General features: G+C 46.2%; 1 protein-coding gene across 2 annotated transcripts in view; it reads right to left on the bottom strand.

Moving 5' to 3' along the window:
* LRRC39 (leucine rich repeat containing 39) overlaps nt 1-18,955 on the bottom strand; it is a 229,947-nt gene that overhangs the window by 4,264 nt on the left and 206,728 nt on the right. The window lies entirely within an intron of this gene.

The following is an 18,955-nucleotide window of genomic DNA, read 5'->3' as shown; positions in this document are numbered from 1 at the left end:
GCAAAAATCTGCTGACCGTGGCAACTTTGAAATTCTGGGATCAACGCTGTGTTTATTTCTTCATCGATGATGTCTTACTTGGACAAACTCGTTTGTTGTGGCTACAAACCTGCAACTATGAATCTCTGGTGTACTTCCATAATATTCCCTCTCTTATGGTATTGTGGACTAGTTATATTTTTCGCAGTTCATTTGTTACCTTGGAATTGCAGATTTTAATAGCCAACTTCTCATGCCGCAATGTAATGAGGTCATCATAGATGGTCATGTGCCAGTGTATTTACTTTCATTTTTCATTGTAACTCCTGATGGATATTTAACTCTGTTTGGCGGCCATTAGATGAGTGTAGGTTGAGACGTTTTTTATATATTCATACTGAAGGCTACTGAAATGTAATGTAAATAAATATACATCACATGATCTCATCCTAGCATGATCGCATCCTAACGGGCAATGCTATTTTTGCACTGAAATGTGACTTCAATCGTGAAGACTGCCAAATTAATCATAGTAGCAATGTCTGGCTTTACTAAATGTCATTGCATGCATGCCTCAACACAAGTGTTTGCTTGCTATGTAGAGCACACCTAAATAAAAGATACTCCTGGATAATTGACCACATTTAAACAGACCCCCCCTAATGTCACATTTCACTGTCCATGCACTGTTCACTGTACTCCCAATGCAATGAGAATGCAATATTCTTTTATTGCAGAAATAGGAATGCCTGAACAGGTTTCCGTTACCATATTAGGTTGAAGCCTACGGCAAAGACCTATTGGAGGCATGCTGAAAGTTTTCCTAGGAATACATTCTGTCCATTGCTCACCATTGGCTTTGTATGGAGCATAGCCTGTTTACCACCTCTCGGACTGGCTACTTATATTCTTCTATGAGTGCTCACTTCAGGGAACTATTTTTTTCTTTTTTGTAAGGGACTCTACAAGAGTTGATGTGTTTTCAGTCGTCTCCCTTGTATACTAGGTCAGGAAGCAGTAAACGTGCTGTATTTCTGTGAAAACATTTCCTGCCTTCTATATTTCTGTTTGACTGATTTTTCTTATCTCTGTCACTACCAGTTCATCAGTCTTGCATGCCTGTGAGGATCAAGGTTCTGTCTATAACAGGGGGTCTCCAACCTTTTCTGTAGTGGGCGCTACTTCTGATCAGTGAAAATCATCGTAATTTACTTAAGGCTAAGCTACTCACGCATTGTTACCAGACTCTCCCACACTGAGGTACGAGAACAGATTCATCGAGGACAGACCATGGGCAACAGTTTATAAGATATAAGACTTTGGAATCTATCAGAATCCTACTAAACTCGTTGCTATTATGATGAGGCTCGGTTAACAAGCCTGAATGGACTTCACCTACTGACATTACGATAAATGCTTTGCCGAATATGATTTAAAGCCTGAACAGTCACTATTGACCTATGAGTGTGTCCCATTGTTTGCGCACAATTGGAGTATTACTTATCGCTAAGGGACACAGTGTCTATGGGAAAAAAATTCCACTATTTCCAGGTCGTTAAAAGATTATACTAAGCCTTGAGAAAGCCCTGTGGGAAAAACGCGCGTTGGCTGTTTCTTGGATTCTTGTGAACTTGTGGAAATTAAAAACACAGACCTCAAGACAGAAGATCTGACTGAACTATTTGATTGATTCTATTGATATATTTATGGATTTATTGGATACAGGGCGTTGAGAAACTGTTGATTTGTTTGAAGCAATACCTATGCGCCCTCCTGTGTGGAAATGATGATATTGGTGTGCTTGGGTATTTTGTATTTTCATATGTGACCTGGATTCGGCTGAATCCAAGGACTAACTGACACTTTGGTGGGTAGGTGTCATATACCTTCAAAGCACCCTGGCCTCAGTTACCGCGGATACTATCAGATTCTCTCTTAAAAACTGGGATTGCATCTTATCTTAAGGTTCCACAGGTACGCAAGGCACTCAAACACGCCACGAAACACTACTTCCTCGAAAACACACAATCAGTGCGTTCCCAGGCGACACTTTGGGAGGCCTACAAAACTGTTCTGCGGGGCCAAGCCATTAACACTATTACCGGACATAAGAGACAGCAGTCTCAAGAACTGGCCGACCTGGAGATCGCTTTGCAGGAGCGGACCGAGGCTCATGAATCCCACCCCTCTCCCTCTACCCTACACGCACTCACTCTCCAGCAACAGCTTTACAATGACCACCTACGGTTGGTGGTCAAGGGACACATCGCAGACACTCAGAACAGGGTCTACGAAGTAGGGGACAAGGCAGGGAAGATGCTGGCATGGCTCGACAAGCGTGAGGGCAGCTCCAGGGGGATCCAGCGTCTACTAGACGAGCAGGGGATACCCCACACTGATCCGAGACACATAACAGAGCTACTCGCGACCTATTTTGAGCGAGTGTACACCCCAACATGCCAGATTACACCTGAGGATGCCAGGGCACTCCTGGCACCGATTGAGGTCCAGACCCTATCTTCAGAGGCGTCGAGCGAATTGGAGGCAGACATTACAGCTGACGAAATCCAGAGGGCCATAGCGGCACTGAACCCGGGCAAGGCCTCGGGACCGAACGGGATACCGGTAGAGTGGTATCAGACGATGCCAGACACCCTCAGCACACACTTGTTGGGGATGTTCAAGGATAGTCTGGAGGGGGGCTCCCTTCCGCTAGATCAGCGTGTGGCGACTATTGTGACAATCCCCAAACCGGGCAAGCCACCGGAGGATTGCTCCTCATATCGACCCATTTCCCTCTTGAACGCGGAAGTGAAGATCCTGGCCAAGCTCCTGGCGCAGCGGATCCTACCCCATCTGTACTCGATTATACACCCGGATCAGTCTGGGTTTATGCCGCACAGGAACACAGCTCTGAATTTGCGGCGACTACATGGTGTTCTGGCTAGATCTGAAACTATCCTAGAGCCGGTGGTGATCCTGGTGCTCGATGCCAGAATGGCATTTGACCTGGTGGAGTGGGAGTACCTTTTTGAAACGTTGAAGCGTATGGGGTTTGGGCCTCGCTTTCTGGCATGGGTCAGACTGCTGTACACGGCCCCGGTGGCCCACGTAGTGGCGAATGGCCATATTTTGCGCACTTTTCCGCTGGGAAGGGGCACGCGACAGGGTTGCCCTCTGTCACCGCTACTGTTTGCCATCTCACTGGAGCCACTGGCGACACTAATAAGAGACTCTCCCCTCCTCAAGGGTATACTGGGGACCGGGGGTTGGGAGGACCGCCTGTCTCTATACGCAGATGACATGCTACTATATCTCACAGAACCCGAGGAGGGAATACCGGCCCTCTTACGCATTTGCGACACGTACGGCAGAATCTCCGGCTACACGCTGAACTGGTCCAAGTCGGAGTTGTACGTTTTACGAGGACCGGCTCCGAATCTAGACGATACTTGTCCACTACGACTGGCGGGATCGTCCTTCAAATATCTAGGCATACACGTTACTAAAGACTCGACAGAGTTCACAGACAAAAATCTGAAGCCGCCCTTAGAGAGGCTCAAACGCGATGTTGAGTTCTGGTCCGGCCTGCCGCTAACACTCCTAGGTCGAGCGGCCCTTTACAAGATGATGGCGCTACCGCGCTTCTTGTATATCCTCGAGAATTCACCCTACCCGGTGCCTCCCAAGTTCTTTCAGAAGGTGGCAGCACTGGTCTCCAACCTACTGTGGGGCGCCCTTCCGGCAAGAGTGGCACAATCCAAGTTGCACAGGGACTGGTATAGCGGAGGAATTGCGCTACCGGACCTAAAATTGTATTACTGGGCAACCCACCTCAAACCCGTTAATCAATGGATCCACGCACCACACAATGAACCGGCGTTCCATTCAGACAGGGTGCAGTTGGGCGCGGAAGGTCTGCTGGGTCCATTGTACGATCGCCGCAAGATACGGACTCTGGTCGGCCCCACCAAACTGACCGTGCAGATATGGCACGCAGCGACGGCAGCTTTGGGCTGGAAAGGGAAGATCACTAAGATGACACCACTGTGGGACTCCCGCGCACTGGGTAACCTGCGGAACACCAAAGGGTTCACACAATGGGACACGATAGGTATCTCTACGGTGGGCGATCTATGGGAGAGGAATGAGGTGATCCCCTTTGCCCGCTTAAAAGAACTCTATGAGCTCAACGACAGGAAACTATATAGGTACATTCAGATCCGCCATGCCCTACTTGCGGCCATCCCAGCGGACACACCGCTGCCAGACTCCTCACCCCTGGAGGATCGCTTACTCACAGACTGTATGTTAGAGCGGGCGACGTCCCTCACTTATCGTAAATTACTTAATAACTCCCCCGAGCCCACATCACGCCTGAAAGAGAAATGGGAAGGGGAGATTGATGACATGGATGAACACGAATGGAACGAGGCACTTGGGTCCCCCAAAGAAGTAGGCATCTCAGCGCGCATGCGATTGGTGCAATTTAAGATCCTGCACAGGGTATATTATACAAGGGCAATGCTACACCGCATACACAGAGCGCCGCATCCCTACTGTCTGCGAGGGTGTGGGGAGGAGGGCACGTTCTTCCACACCATATGGGAATGCCCCAAGATCCAGGAATATTGGAAACAAATACTCCGTACACTCTCCCAGACACTGAATCAGTCCCTCTTACCCAACCCAAGAAGGTGCTTGCTGAACATTTGGGAGCCCACCGACTTGTCCCGTTACGAGCAACTCTGGGTCACAGCGGGGCTGATGGTGGCGAAACGGGACATAGCGCAGCGCTGGGGGGCGGTGGACCTCCCAACAAAATCCCAGTGGTGTCTGAACATGGATCGTGTGATGTTAACCGAACGGGCAGTGTACTCTAACCGAGCCTGCCCGGGGAAATGGAATAAAATATGGCTGAAATGGAACGAATACAGAGGGGACATCTGCGAGCCCTTACGGGAGGAAGATCTGGAGGATTCAGATGATGAGGGGGAGGAAGGGTGATCTGGACGGAGGGTAGGAGTGTGATGGAGGCCTTGATCATGGCGGGAGATAACTTATTGGAACCTGATCTGAGGATTCAAGGGGGGGGGCGTCAGCGGGACGCAGAGGCATGCATGTACTGACCGGGGAAGCCGAATCCACATGCTCCCAAGGGACATCTGTAACCGAAACGCACTGATTCATGCCAGACCGTATTGCCATTCCTACTTGTTGAAGTTCTGTGTTTGTTGTTTTTCAAAAAAACGAAAAATCTCCAACAAAACCTCAATTCCTGCATTGAATAATTACTTAACATGCACTTTTATTGTTTCAGTACGCTTCATTATGACTTTCAAATACCTATGGTTTTCATATCCGTTTTACTGGACACACTTTATGCAATGATCCTTTGATAGCGGCCGGCCCACAGGGTTGTAGGCATTCCGCTGTGTACTATACGAAGTGCAATAAAGGTTTTGGAAAAAAAAAAAACTGGGATTACTTTGAGAAGTGCGGTTCAATCTAAGCAAACCCATAATCTTTTTGCACACATTTTGAAATGGGATACAATTAAAATGAATAGTATATCATTAAGGTACCTTTTAATTTTCTCCTATTTAAAAGCATTAATAAACATTATTTTTTTCTTACGCTCCAATATTGAGTCTACAAAGGACTTTTGTTTAAGAGTTAGATTCTTACGTTTTTCACCTCTGTGACCCAGCCTGGCCCATAAACTGAGCACTGCTTATTATCAGGCCCTGCTATCTGTATCCTGATGAAAATAATGTATAGTAAGCACAGCCTTCCCTTAATGTTAAAAGAAAATGAGACCCTGTGCTTATTTAAAAATGAATTCAAGGCTGTGAGCTACTTTGAAGGTGTCTGAGATGTACTGGTAGCTCGCTATCGACTAGTTGGAGACACCGGGTCTACAAGCCTGTTTAGTTTGGTCTGTGCTCTCTACTAATAGCATAACTTAAGAAATCCTCTTCCTCAATTTCACACCCATGCCATAGGCACTGGAAGTGGGAGCGTGACGGGTGCTAAAATACACCAAAAATAACCTTGCTCGATTTCAGAAGTGAATGAGCAATAGACAGTCCTTTAAATATTGTTTTTATCTTGTCACATTGGCTGGTCATTAAAAGAGAGGGGTCGAATATTGAGCCCTGTCTTCGGAGGGGGGAGTTGGTGGTTACTGCTCTTTTTCTGAATGCCAAGTGAGATGATTTATATTATGATCGAAAGGAAAAGCTTGAGGATGTTATTACTTTCTGGCATAAATCAAAATTTAAATGCCTGTAAATGAACTATAAATATATTTTTAAAAATGTCAGAATTATTAGAGCACAAATGAAGCCAATTTTTTGGTAATTCTGGAATGTTGTGTGAACAAATATTTTAATACAACTAAAACAAATCGGTACACTACGTGATGCCGATTTCCACACATTATATTTTGTACAATGTATAGTTTTATCAGTAAAACTGTATGTCTGTGCAAGTGTAATGATAATTTCAATTAAAAATGTGTTGTCTGTAATGTCAGTGCGCTACTACATCATGCTCACTCCATCTGCTACAATTTTTGCCACACCATGCCACTCTACTTCTCTCGACTCTATGCCAATCCTCTCCCTCCATGACACTATGCCAATACCATCTACGTCACTGTATGCACCTCCACTGTACGCCATTCCACTCTACTCCACTGTACACCGTTCCACTCTACTCCACTGTACACCTTTCCACTCTAAGCCACTCTACGCCACTCCACTCTACGCCACAACACTCAATAACACTCCACTACTCGACATTCCATCTCATCCCACTCCATTCTGACACTCCACTCTACACCACGACACGACACTCTACTCCACAACACTCTACTCTACCATACGACACTCCACGACACTCTACACCACTTAACTCCACTCTAGCAACTCCATTCTGTTGCACTATACTCCATTCTATGCCACTCAACTCTACCACACTACTTCATTGTATGCTTCTCCACTCTGTTCCACTCTCTGCTCCTTCACTCTATGATACTCTATTCCACCCTGTGCCACTCCATGCCTCTCTACATCACTCTTTTCCACTTTACGCCACTCCACTGTACTTCACTCCAGGACATTTCACTCTACGCCATTCCAATCCACTTTATTCCATATTTTATAAGTAAAGGTATGGTGTTAATTTAGTACTTAATGATGGGGTAGACCTCTTTGTAGTTCCTCCAGTTTTTGCGACGGATTAAGCACTTAAGGCACAGGGTCAAAAGTATTGCCCTTCGAGGACTTTCCCAACGGTCAGGATTATCTATTATTTCGTCCCATACACTGAATAGGAGTTACATCTGTCTCTGCATGTGATACTGGATGTGTGCACGGCTTACACTTCCTCAGGCTATCTGTGAGGTGAAGAGATAGCGTAGTGTTTTTATTTGTGTGTATGGAGGTAGCCTGTTAACTTGACGGGCTGGGAGAAAACCCCCACCATTTTATTTGGCTTGCCAACATGAGACCGTGGGTGTACCTCCAGGTGAGATTTTTGTGTGTACTTCTAGTCAGTCATGATAGTGGGATTATTTTATTTAAAAGTATTGCCTCTATCGCTAGTCACAAGCCCCTGAGCCCCTTCTGGCAGCAGTGGTCACTCTTATCAAGCAGTCTAAAGCATTGCTGAAGCCAGAGCTATGCTGGTGTATCTCTTTCTCCTAAACTGTCTGTTAAAATCACCTCCAGATAGAGTAGAGTGCCTTCCTTGTCTCCCGTATCTTGAATGGCCTATCTTTATATCTGGAGGACACTGGAGTAGTTCCCTCCCTGTGTCCTAAACCTCTTCTTACGCCAGAGAATTTGGATATAAGTATCCGGTCGGAACCAGTGACATAGGCTTATGTGATGCTGACTAGTGAGAGACAAGTGCTTTACAATACATAAATCCAGGAATCAATTTAGCAGATAAGTGCCGAATCCTGGTACATTGTCAGTTTGCCAGCCCTCCTCCCTCAGATTGGATTCAAGACTTAGCCCACAAATGGTCCTAAATCTGGCAAAGGTAGCCAAGTCAATTGAAGCCTTCTTTATCGTTATCTAGATAGTTACATTCCACTGTTGCAACTATTTTGATTGGCTGTGGAGTTCGTTCAACACAAGTTCCCACCACTGATTTGTTAGTGGAGTTCTGGAACCTTTTCATCTTGCAAAAGACCAAGCTCACCCTAGAAGAGTTGCCATGCCAGTTCTGAGTATTCCAGACCCTACATAGTGGAAGAATTCAAAGTTGTGAACCTGGTTGAGATTCTGCCTTTGATCTGAACTTGTGTCTAGTTTATGCTTTATCTGCTCCCAGTGTCCTGGCTCCAGCTAGTAGATTCACATTGGTACTTTCATATTTACAGTGAGCCAGAAGTACCACTGCCATTTGTCTGAAAGCTGACCCCTCATTCACCAAGGCTTTAGCATGGATTTTGTTTTTTGAGATTTATAAAGCGCTCAAATACCCGAAGTTGTTCCCGGCGCTACGGACAGCAAGCAGATACCATGGCAAGTATGATATTGGTTGAACAGACAGGTTTTTATCATCTTTCTAAAGATTAGCAAGGACTGACAGGATCTGACCTCCAACGGGAGAGCATTCCAAAGCTTTGCAGTAGTGACAACAAAGCGCCTATCGCCCCAAGAGGCAGTTTTTGTACGCAGCCCTTTAGCTGAAATGCGTAGGATGAGCGAAGTGCCCTGTTCGGAATATGGGTTATAAGCTGATTTATAAAAAATTGGGGTCCAGTTTTACGTGAGGCCTTAAAAGCAATACATAACGCCTTAAACTTTAAGCGATTGTTCACAGAAAGCCAGTGATAATTCTTGATGATATGCGAGATGGACTTGAACTTGGGGGTTCCAGACAGCATTCTGGCTGCCGCATTCTGGACTGTTTGAAGCTTTTGAATGACCTTGATTTGTGCATTTGCAAGACGCCCATTGCAATAATCTATGGAAGACATGACCAATGTACTGACCCGAGTTTTGCCTGCATTCGATGGGAGAAACGGCAAAATCTTTTTAATCATACGTAGTTTATGAAATGAGGCCGAGACCACCGAGTTTGCATGAGATGCAAAGGTCAGTTTGTCATTAAATATGACACCCAGATTCCGAACCTTGGCGACTGGAGTTGGGGGGGGGGGGGGGGGGGGGGGCGAGGGGCGCGGCAGTGAGGAGGGCCACCAAGAGTGGGACCTGATGGGAGATAACTTGCCAAAGGTCATAACCTCCGTTTTGTCAGAGTTCAACTTGAGGCAATTGCTGGCCATCCAGCTACTGATGGCCAGCATGCCCTTTTGGAAGTTAGCTGCTACCCTTTCTCCGTATTTATTTATTACAAGCACCAATTGGGTATCGTCAGCATATGATGTAAGGCCCGTGTACCCTGATGCCTCTGGCTAAGTCTGACACATAGATATTAAAAAGAGTCGGACTTGGGGACGAACCTTGCGGGACACCACATGGGAGGGCCAGTTGGGCAGAATGGAAAGTACCTAAGTTTACCGACCAAGTGCGGTTGGTGAGAAAGGATAATAGCAGATCTCTTGCCCTATGTTGAATACCCATTCTGGTGACACGGTCGATCAAAATGGTGTGATCGACCGTATCAAAAGCTGCTGAAAGGTCCCGCAAAATAAGAACTGCTGTTCCTTCCTGATCCAGAATAATTCTAATGTCTTCCAACGCCTTAATTAGTGCGGTCTTTGTTCCATGCCCTCTGCGAAAACCAAATTGAGTATCATCTAACAGATGATGGTCTTCTATGTACTTTGAGAGGTGAATATTCATCACTTTTTCAACTATTTTGCCCGGAAAAGGCAGGCTAGCTATGGGCCTATAGTTTTTAGTGTCAGCCGGGTCCAAGTTTGATTTTTTTAACAAAGGTTTTAAGATAGTTTTCTTCCGTGTGGCAGGGTATATGCCTGAAGAAAACATTGCATTACAAATCTTGGCTAAAACAGATGCTACCAGTTCAGCGACTGGTTTGAGTACAGCCGGCGGACAAGGGACATTGGCTGAACCTGACTTAATAGAGGACATTAGATTTGCAATTTGGTCCGGAGTGGTATTTTCAAATTGCACCAGAAGATGTTCTGAGGTGCCATTGGTCAGAGATTGGTTGGCAATATTAGTTTGAGATGCGAATTCAGAGAAATAGTCCGCTAGAGAGTTACACAGTGACAGTAAAGGAGTTGAGCCTACAGCGGAACTATTACCTGGTAACTTAGTGACTGCTTGATAGAGCCGTTTGTTGGAATTTTTTCGCCGATTCAATCTGAGCTACATAATGTTTGCTTTTTTCTTGCGCAATCATAAGTTTGTATTTGGCAAGTTTGTCTTTGTAAAGGAGTTTCCCTTCACTGGCATATGATATACGCCATTGTCTTTCTCGATTTCTGCAAACTTTCTTTTGTTCCCTAAGTGATTCAGTGAACCACGGAGTTGACAGAGAGCTCCGATTTTTTTAGAGTATTTTGTTAGGAACCAACAGGTAAATGCATTATGCAACCAGTTTGCGTAGTAAGCTGAGTCAATATTTGGATCTGGAGAGACGTCGGGTTGGGTGGAGGATAGATGTGTCATGAGAAGATGATTATCTATATTTTTCCGGGCTTTAATTACAACTGGAATATTTATGATGGTATTTAGAGGAAATTTATTGTCGGTAAGAATGTTAAATATGATTGCATGATGGTCGGTCCAGACTAAAGGGAGAATTTTTTTTAGAGAGATATTTTGAGAATTAAAGAAGAGGCCATACAAGGTGTGACCTGCTGTATGTGTGGCCTTAAGAACTCGCTGTGATAGACCCACCGCTTCCAAGTCTGCAAGTAGTGTGCTGGTGTCCTTATCTTGGTGGTTCTCTAAGTGAAAATTAAAATCACCTAGAATGGAGAAGGTGTCTCCGGCTGCTATAGATTCCACCAGGTTACTTAGAGTGGAAAGAAACTCTGTCCTAGATCCTGGAGGACGGTAGAGTAAAACTCCTTTAAAGGTTTGGGAGGGAGTGAGCAGAATGTACATTGCTTCACAGGTTGGAGAAGGGATAAGGTCTATTTTAGTTGTTAAATCACTGCGAAAGATTATCGCCAGCCTGCCCCCTTGTTCATTTGGTCTATCTTGCTTTAAGGCGGAGTAGCCCTCGGGCGTGGCCGCTACGAGATCTGGTCCAGATGCAGGCTCTGTCCACTTCTCCGTTATAAAAAGGACATCAAGATTATGGTCAGTTAGCAGGTCTACTATCTCGTCTTTGTGTTTGCCTAATGAACGAGCATTATTGAGAGCTGCTGTAACGTTTTTCTTTTTGTTAGTACACCGTGCGTTAGTAGCATCTGGATTTAAGGAGATAGGAGGTTTGAAAAAGCTGTGGGGGCAGTATTTTAGAGGTGTATTGGCAGAAACCTCTAGTACCAAGTGGGAACATGCCTTGTTAGATGGTAAGCGTAGTTTTAAAGGTTCCTTGCCTGAGTAATGTAATTTCTTTGGGTCTGGGGACATCGGGCCAGGGGGGGGTGGTCCTGGGCCCGGTCCAGGCGCGGACGGGTTTGCCTTTGGCGTGCCCATTGCGCGAGCGCATTCGTCTTGGCCTAAATAGTGATGGGGCGCCAAAGACTGGTGCGCTAACCCCAGCAAGAACAAGAAGTGTGTGCAACTCCCAAGGAGCCCTCCGCTCAACGCCACTGGCTGCGTCGGACCGGGGTGAGGGAGTGGTGGCAAGAGCAACTTTTGGTGCAAATAGCAGTAAGCAGTATTTCAATAATTCACAAGTTTAAAAAGTTAAAAACCTTCATGCGCCGCAGCTAGCAGCGTTCTGACAATAGTGACTGCTGCGTCCGGATGTCAGTCTCCAGCACGAAGTGTTAGGTCATTAGCATCTAGAGACCCTGTAGAGTATTCGTATGCTATACATGTAGTAGTTTACATGTAGTAGTAGTAGTGGTACTAGTAGTCTTCTGAATCTCCAGGAGATCATTGTAATTCCCCCAGTTCGTTGACAGATCTGGGAGTTTTTATCAACAGCAAAAACTCTTAAATCTCCAGAGAGCTCTGGATTCCAATTGGCAGAACTAGTCCACATATTCCATGTGTCTTACCTCTGAGACCTAAATTGCTAGAGGCCACTGCTATACACCTACATTGCATGTGTGGAAGTTTCTTTTTTCTGGATGTATGACAATACTACGCATGCTTATACCACGCGTGCCATTACAACGCGGGTATTACTATGCTAGTACCCCTTCGTCGACCTACCATTACAACGCATTCTTTTACCAGGCATGTGCCTTTTCCATGCATGCCATTACAATGCAAAGGCAAGCGTGCTAAAGGCATACACTTGGTAAAAGTGTCTAAGGTAATTTACACTACCCTGCCCTACCCTAAACCCTAAATCACTACCCCTGCACGACCCTCCCCGACCCCAGTCCTCTCCCTACTCTAAAACACTAGCCTGCACAACCCCAGACCCTAATCTAAAACACTACCCCTGCATGACCCGACTCCCAGGCCTTTCCCTACCCTAAAACACTACACCTGCACGACCCTCCCCGATCCCCTGTCCTCTCCCTACCCTAAAGCACTACCCCTGCATGACCCTCCCCGACCCCAGTCCTCTCCCTACCGTAAAACACTACCCTGCACGACCCCGACCCTACCCTAAACCTTAAAACACTACCCCTGCACGACCCTCCCCCTGATGCCCTGTCCTCTCCCTACCCAAAAGCAGTACCCCTAAACGACCCTCCCCCGACACCCAGTCCTCTCCCCACCCTGAAACACTACCCTACCCAGCCCCCGACCCTACCCTAAAACACCATCACTGCACAACTCTCCCCCCAAACCCCAGTCCTCTCCCTACCCTAAAACCTAAAACACTACCCCTGCACGACCCTCCCCCTGACCCTCAGTCTTCTGCCTACCCTAAAACACTACCCTGCACGACCCCCATCCCTGACCCTCTTTTACTCTAAAATAGTAACCCCCACCCCAGGCCCAATTCCCCTTACCTGTGTCTCCTCGTGGTTCCTGTCGTCTGAGGGGCGGTGCACGTCATTGTGAAGAAACAGAAGATTCTCTGCTCCTCACAAAGACGTGGATCGTCTATTTTTTTTACAACCTATGTGCTTTTACCATACATACCTTTACAACTAAATTCGTTGTAAAGGCATGTGTGGTAAAAGCACATGCGTTGTTAAAAAATGCATTGTTACGCTTACGTTGTAATGGCTGTTACTCCTTTTTTCTATCCATAACGTTTTCATGAATATTCAGGACCAGAAAATCATCTGCGTTTCTGCAGGGGCTAAAGTGCATTTTTCCATAAATTCTGTCCCCATCTGCTGAGACAGTAGACGCTGCGTAAAGATAATGGCCTTAGACTTCTAGTGTGTGAGACTTTTTACTTTCAAGTAGTGTCCATTCAAAATCTCATTTCAAGGTCTTTGATATTCTCTGTAACATTTTCTCCTTCTTTTGCATTCCATCTTGTTCACAATCAGTTTATTATGCTGGGTCAATTATTTTCAAATTATTTTCTCTTTTTGAGAATGTTTCTCTCTCTTATTCTCTAAATCTCCTCTTTTTTTTATCCCACCTTTCATCAAACCTTGGTTGCTTTTTTCACTCCTAATTTTTGCTCCCTCATCTTTTCATCAACCAAAGGCATTGATTACCTGATCAGAAGTTTTACACCTTCTCCTCCTTGTCTTATGTAATGAGAAATACAGCCTAGAACTGATCTATGTATGGTGCACTTGTGGGTGCAAAAGCTGTGTCCGCGTTGAATTGTGTGGATTCAGTTTAGCTTTCTGATAGTAAAAGTGTGGACAATATTTAGAGCTGATGATGGCATTCTGTTGTACTTTCATGAGGTTTCTTTACATCACTTTCCTGCCATTCCTTTCCCTGCCAACAGGCAAGCAGTGCATACAATACAGATAGGAGCAGGAAAAATGTTCAGCAAAATGACACATTTTTATCATTTAATATTTTATACAGAGAGATTTTGCGTTATTATTGGTTCTCTTTACAGAATAAACAAGCACTGGCAAAGCCATCATGTCAGGCTGGTAAAACCTATGCAGTTTTAGTGACAAACATATGCAATAGGCAGTATATGCAAAAGTAATAAAAAATACAAATGCTGCAGTCTAAAATATTTGTGTGTATTTATAAAAAGGAAAAACGAGCGATCGCAAAAAATAAATTCAAAACAAACATTAAATAAAAGCATGAATTGGTCGACCAGCCTTGGTAATGAAGCGGACTTCTTTTTAAGCAGCAAAATGCCTCCACCCACTTTAAAAAGAAACAATAGCTGAAGTTGGCTGACGTGTATACTCCTGCTGTATGCCATGGTGGGTGGAAGCAAAAGCAAAAAGTGAATGACACTCGGAAATACCAAGGGATGAAGAGGACTGACCAGAGCCCCTAAAAGAATTTGTGCATATACTTTCCTTAGGATTTTAATTGGGGGGGGGGGGTGGGGGGAGGGGGACGAGGCTGCCAGGACAGCTACAACTGTCTCCAGGCCAGGCCAGGATTCTTCCCACACCACAGCACTTTTGGGTAGCCACACAGAACCTTACTTCCCTCGGCAGGGCTCTAACGAGTAGCTGCACTGAACATTTCTTGTATCTGCTTCTCCATCTAGTTACACTATCTCTCCCTTTGGGCATTAGTTGCTCAACCAACATGGGCCTCAACTCCCCTAGAGCACTTGACATCAAACTAGAGCCGACTGGATTTAATGCTTAGAAAATATATTACGCTCCTAATCTAACAAAAAATGCAGCAAAAAACTTAAGACACATACTCCTCAAATCTCAGCCTGAAACTCTAATCTCTGACCCATACTTCTGCTCAAACAAAGAAGTTATAATTAGTGACCTTATATTCTACACAAAAAAACGGGCACAATGGAGGAAAGCCCAATACTCTATGTTACGGATCACTACCTCCAGGAAAACACCACATGGACTTAGAGGATCTGCACCTCCCTCAATCTTCCGCAGAGCAGATGCTACTGTATCCCTATACAATAATGGGATTATCCCTTACCCCATCTTCGAATAGCATAGACAATAATGGGATTATCCCTTACCCCATCTTCGAATAGCATAGACAATAATGGGATTATCCCCTACCCAATCTTCAAATAGCAATCTAGAAATATTGGATGAAATCTTCGATATCAAGAATGCTTTAACCAATAAGGATGCCTCCCCCTTCCAGGGTGGTACTGGTCCCTTTGGCATATCTCAGGAACCCCTAGTAGTGACCACTCTTGACATTGTCACACCCAGCCCCCTATCAATCTCCCACCCCTGCTCCCCCACGTCACCACCCTCCTACAATACCATTTTTACAACACCCTCTGCAATGGACCGAGGCCCCCCTTGACTCACCCGGAACTGACCACACTCACCATGCCTCCCGAACAGTGAGCACAGTTACACAGTCCATGCTCTAATTCCTCATTAGCGGCTATACCCCTGTCTTCCGAAGTCACCCTAGCGGGTCCCGCTTGCGCTCCCACGGTTCTCCACCAGTGCCTAATGGTTGAAGCTTTTGAAGTCCGAAATCCCTAACTTGATCAACAGTTTATCTGATATGACCCTCACTCAGCCCTCAAGTCTCTCATTTCCACCACACACACATAACACCATCCCTACCCAGACTGCCCTCACATCTGACCGTCCTAGACCAGCAAAATTCCAAAACTACAACCCGATGCTGCCCCTCACCACCCAGCCTCTTTACCTACAACAAGCCCACATCCAACAACCACCCCCAACCCACTCTGCAAAGAAACTGGAACAAAATCACCATCGACCAGATCTCCTCATCGCTTCTTCTAAACCTCCCAGCCCACTCCTCAAACCCCGACCAAGCAGCCACCAACTTCACCCAATGGTTATCCAACAGCGCCGACATCCTAGCACCACTGAAAAAACGACAAATCAAACTAGGCAGCAAGAAGGCCTCCTGGTTCAACGATGATCTTAAGAAATCCAAGAAACTCTGTCGCTCCCTTGAGAAGGCCTGGAAAAAAGACCCAACCACCAGCACCAAGGACGCCTTCAAAAACGCCAGCCGCATACACCACCAACTGATCCGGAATGCCAAGAAAGCCGCTTTCAAGGACCGACTAGATAACAACGCCCACAACAGCAAGGAATTATTCAACATCGTCAAGGAATTTACCAACCCCTCAGCCAACTCCAACGACATCACCCCCTCTCAAGCCCTCTGCGACTCCCTAGCCTCATTCTTCCACAACAAAATTGCAGACATCCACAACAGCTTCGACAACCGACCCGAAGACCAACCCGCCCAACCCCCTGCAGGACCCCCACCCCCCTTGAACATCCTCAATGACTGGAAGCCAATCTCCACTGAGGACACCATCCGTCTGATGAACTCTATCCACTCAGGATCCCCCACAGACCCATGCCCTCACCACATCTTTAACAAAGCAGACTCCATTATAGCTCCGCACCTCCGAGACGTCATCAACTGCTCCCTCAACTCCGCAACCTTCCCGGAAAGCTGGAAAAACGCCGAACTCAGCGCCCTCCTGAAGAAACCCACAGCTGACCCCACCGAACTCAAAAACTACCGCCCTATCTCACTCCTTCCATTCCCGGCCAAAGTCATTGAGAAAGCGGTCAACAACCAGCTCGCCGCATTCCTCGAAACCAACAAATCCCTCGCCTCCTCACAATCCGGCTTCCGAGCCAAGCACAGCACTGAAACCGCCCTCATCGCAGCAACAGACGACATTCGAACTCTACTGGACAATGGAGACACAGTCGCCCTCATCCTCCTCGACCTCTCCGCAGCCTTCGACACGGTCTGTCATAGCACCCTTTTACAACGCCTCAGAAACGTCGGAATCCAAGGAAAAGCACTGGAATGGATCACCTCGTTCCTCACCGGAAGAACCCAGAGAGTCCGCCTTCCACCATTCAAGTCAGAGGCCACTGAAGTCATCTGCGGCGTACCACAAGGATCTTCACTCAGCCCCACCCTCTTCAACGTATACATGAGCCCCCTCGCGGTCATCGCACGCCAACACAACCTCAACATCATCTCCTACGCCGATGACACTCAACTGATCCTATCTTTCACCAGAGACCCTAACACTGCCAAAACCAACCTGCATGAAGGAATGAAAGAAGTATACGACTGGATGAAGCACAGCCGTCTGAAACTGAACTCAGACAAAACAGAAGTCTTCATCCTAAGCACCTCCCCCTCCGCCTGGGATGACTCTTGGTGGCCAGAGGCCCTTGGAAAAGCACCCATCCCGACGGACCACGCACGGAACCTGGGCGTCATCCTGGATTCCTCACTCTCGATGAACAGACAAGTCAACGCCGTTTCTTCATCTTGCTTCAACATTCTTCGCATGCTCAAAAAAACATTTCGTTGGATCCCCACCGAAACTAGAAAAACGGTCACCCACGCATCCAGAACGCTTCAGCCAGGCTCATATTAGACATCCCGCGTAAAGAACACATCTCTGGTCACCTGAAAAACCTCCACTGGCTCCCCGTCAATAAGAGGATTACTTTCCGGCTCCTAACCCACGCACACAAAGCACTCCACGAAATCGGACCCGAATGCCTCAACACACGACTGTCCTTCTACACCCCCTCCCGCCAGCTACGCTCCTCCAACCAAGCCCTTGCCACTGTACCTCGCATCAACAAAACCACCATGGGAGGTAGATCCTTCTCCTACCTGGCAGCTAAAACCTGGAACTCACTTCCCACTCACCTTCGCCTCACTCAGAACCACCTAGCATTCAGAAAGCAACTTAAAACGTGGATATTTGACAAGTAATTCCCCACCCTTCTTCAAGCGCCTTGAGACCCTATGGGTATGTAGCTCGCTATATAAATTTATTGACTTGACTTGACTAGCTTCCACACATCTCTGGAATCCAGACTAGATGAGATTTCACACACCCGTTCTCAACTCAGGGCAGAACCACATAGCCTCACAAACATCACCACAGAGCTGGTGTACAATCGAGGCTTGTCAGGTCTCTGATGAACTTTAGTCCTATCCACGCCCAAGTCCCTAACTTCTGCTGTAGACTTCTTTCCCGGATCTCTTCCTCTCCTCACCATAGATGGAGAACCATACCCTCCATAACACTCCTTCTTGACCCAGAAGACTGAACACCAGACTAGCTAACAGTGACATTCATTCCCTCCTCCTTTCTTATACCTGTACTAATGCCACCAACACTGACAATCTGGGCCAAATACAAGCAGCTCTATTAATCTACATAGAGAACCTAGACTTAACACCAGAGCTGTAAATAAAGCCAATCTTAAGCGAATAACCATCACACAGACTCACTTTAGGTGACACCGTTACTTGAAATGCATGCTTTTCAACTGCAGATCAGCTAATATACATGCTCCAGATATTCCTGACCTCATCCTCACACATGAGCTCGACCTCGTTATCATTACAGTAACATGACTAAATGATACTTTTGCTCCTATAGTAGACTTGCTAGTCCCCCCTATTCACAACATCATTAGACTAGTTAAATCTATCAGACCTGGTGGTGGGATCAGTTGTATCTACTGTAACAATTTTTTAGTGAACCCGTCACAAACCGTTGCCCTATCCTCTTCTGAATACCTATGCATTGACATTGCAAGCAACAATAGTCCCATATGCAAACTTCACACATTCTACCACCCACCAGAAAGCAACCTTCCATTCATTGAGCAAATAATGGAAACCAGCAGAACCCACACGATCAAGTTACCCAGATCTTCATGGGAGACTTCAACCTACATTGGAATTACCTGAATGACTCTGCAGTTAGCAGTCTTAAAACCATTTTTTTAGCAGACCTAGTTCTGTGACAGTCCTACACACAACAAGGGTGAGACTTTGGACCTTATCAT

Source organism: Lissotriton vulgaris, chromosome 1_1 (genome assembly GCF_964263255.1).
Source record: "Lissotriton vulgaris chromosome 1_1, aLisVul1.2, whole genome shotgun sequence".
NCBI classification, from domain to species: domain Eukaryota; kingdom Metazoa; phylum Chordata; class Amphibia; order Caudata; family Salamandridae; genus Lissotriton; species Lissotriton vulgaris.
Note: the sequence above shows the minus strand (reverse complement) of the source record. Positions and strands in the feature narration are given on the sequence as shown.